Consider the following 2,903-nt stretch of genomic DNA (forward strand, 5'->3'; position numbering starts at 1 on the left):
TGCGCTCTGCCCCAGAGAGACCCAACCGGCTGCATGTGTTTCTACATTCGACGTGGTGTCTGAGCCCCAACGTGGCCCTGGAGCCAGGTGCTAGGGACGATAACACTCCTGGTGCCCAGGAGAATATTCTACCTCACATCCTCTGGGGGATCACGAGATATCTTAGAAAAAGTGCTAGATGTCCCACAATATGTGGCATGGAGACTTGACCTGTTTTATGTGGTTGTCTAAACAGGATGTCTACGGCCATGCCACCCTGAACAAGCCCGATCCCGCCTGATCTCGGAAGCTAAGTAGCGTTGGGCCTGGTTAGTACTTAGATGGGAGACCACCTAGGAAGACCAGGTGCTGTCTGCGTAAAAACTAAAAAAATAAGGGATTGTGAGCTGACAAGGTCCTTGCAATCTATGAGGTCAACCAAGGGTTGCTTCACCTAAAAAAAATTGATAAATAACATAAAATAAAATAATTACCATAGTGAGTCACTATTTCTGATTAAATTATGCTAACTATGCAGGTGTCTGGAGTATGGACAGACTCTCGAGAGTACTGACTTGAAAAATACCATACGCTTTCATTATAGGCTATTTGATATAACCAGATCTAGACTGGATTAAAGCACATTAAAGCTAGAAAAATATTGTGTTGGAAAGGATATAGAGTCCTAATTAAATAAATGTGTTACCTTCATTTCTTATCAAAGTAGTCTTGTACTCGGAATTTTACTAAGGCGTATGTGATCATAGGAATATGTAATTTGGAGTTCAAGCTCCAAAGAGAGACAAAATCTAAGGTCCTCAAGATCCAACATTGAAATTAATATAGCCCATGAGGTATATAGTGGGTAACAACTTATTTAAATCAATTATTTTTCCTTTGTAACTTTCAGTTATAAAACTGGTTAAACGCTCACACACATTTAGCCTAATTTTTCTTTCCATTTCCACGAGGCTCTCTTATGGGTCCTATTAGCCAGAAAAGAGAGAAAAAACAATTTTATTCTTTTCTCACTAACTTTCTTTAGACTGTTAATTGAAAACTCTTACCTGCATACTTACCACGTGAAGAGCAACTAATTAGGAAAATGGGTAGGATGCTCGCAGCAAGCGAACGTGTAATTTTATAAAATATATTGTGCGTTTATCCCCCTTCTTGTAGAAATGAGACTTCAGTGCAGCTTCTAAATGGCAACTAAGCGACCAGCACAGTGTCCCTCTATCAAAATTCCTCCAGTATTTCCGTAATTTCCGATCTTACATAGAAAACAAATATAGTTTGGGAATAAATGGACTTATGTAATGGAGTGAGAACTACATACGATTTACATAATTTACATAATTATACACAAATACAGCAGAAACATATTATGGCCTATAACAGCTACTACACCATGGAATAGCTATTAGGATTCTGGTATTAACTTCGAATACAGCCATGGATCGGTGAAAACCTTGGAGAAGCGTGGTCCTGTGGCCAACAAAACAAAAACAAAAACAAAACAAAACTGTTTTTCACTCTTACCTTTTAAAACTGTATCGTTCACAATCCGGTCCTCGTATTGCAGAGGGAAGGCTACATCATTCTTTCAGGACCCTCGTTATCAAATGTAGAAAACTCCTCATTCGGAATGTAATTGCTTCACGTCTGGGCTTTAATGAAATCTTTTCCAATTGGATCTCTGTGCTGGCCCTTTTTTGACCATGTTTTGAAAGCGCTTGCTACCTTCTGCTTAGAAATAGCATAATGAGGCACATGCATCCATTCAGTGGATTATTGGCTGTTATCTGTGTCTATCTTTTCTCAATTGTAGGACAGGGAGTAAAATGTGTAAAAATGTTGAACTTCATGACACTTCTTGGGAAAGTCAGATGTGCCCCCCGTCCTCACAGCTGCCCACTGCATGTGAGTCAGAGTCAGAGTTTCTGAGGCAACAGTAATCCGTGAGAAAAGCCAGGTGTGGTCTGGCCGCACAGGTCCCAGCTGGCCGTCCACCACACCCACCTAGACGATTTAGCTGACAATTGTACTCTTCTTCCGGTGGTGCTTTGCACGTCTCACCCAAAACAAACAAACAAACAAACAAACAAACTGGTTCAAGAATATGATTTTGTCACATCAAACTTAATTAAAGTGGAAAGCACTACATTCTACGACTTGCCCCAAACCTCAGATGTGCATTTGATGGCACAAGGTATTGAATCGATCCCTCTCTGTCTGATTCAGAAATGATCAGGCAAACTTGTAATACCCAGAAGAAAACAGGAATGAAAAACTCAGACCTGTGCCAAGACACCCCGTGACCAAGGTAAGAATCAAGGGCGTGGGAGGTCACAGTTTAGGAATTCAGGCAGACGGGAAGGAAAGTTAATGTAATGCTGACGAGAACACAATAATCGTGACGAGGCTGGGACTCGGGCGGCTGCAGGACAGGACAGGGGGAATGGGGACACGCCTGGGAATGAATCTAATGGCAATAATGGATCTTACATTGTTCTCCACTTAAGAATGATGTGTTAACATGTAAAATCTTAAATCGTCAAAACATTCCAAACCATTCCAGATACTTCCTTGGCAGGTAGAAGAAAAGGAGGGCACCCCTGGGTCCCCTAACGGAGCGGTGACAGTCTGGTCCCGCTCACACCAAAGGCCAGGCATCAAGCTCCTCCTGTTCTGTGCTGTGCTCTGTACAAGGCAAACTTAACTCCGTGACTCAAGCCACAGGCTTCCGTCTTTAACTCCACGTAATAACTGGGCTGAAAATTTCATTTCTGGGCTTCAGAGCCCTACCGTTCCATCAGGCATCACGGGAGTCATGGAGAGAATGGCCATCACATAATAACCGTGATGATGAATTCACGTACTCGTGAAATGCTGTTCTCGTGGACACCACAGCAGTGGACAAA

General features: G+C 42.2%; 1 pseudogene; it reads left to right on the forward strand.

Moving 5' to 3' along the window:
* Positions 1-238: 238 nt before the first annotated feature.
* On the forward strand, positions 239-357 carry LOC112479806 (annotated as a pseudogene).
* The last annotated feature ends 2,546 nt before the right edge of the window (positions 358-2,903 follow it).

The sequence above is a fragment of the Pteropus alecto genome, unplaced genomic scaffold, assembly GCF_000325575.1.
Source record: "Pteropus alecto unplaced genomic scaffold, ASM32557v1 scaffold21, whole genome shotgun sequence".
In the NCBI taxonomy this organism is placed as follows: domain Eukaryota; kingdom Metazoa; phylum Chordata; class Mammalia; order Chiroptera; family Pteropodidae; genus Pteropus; species Pteropus alecto.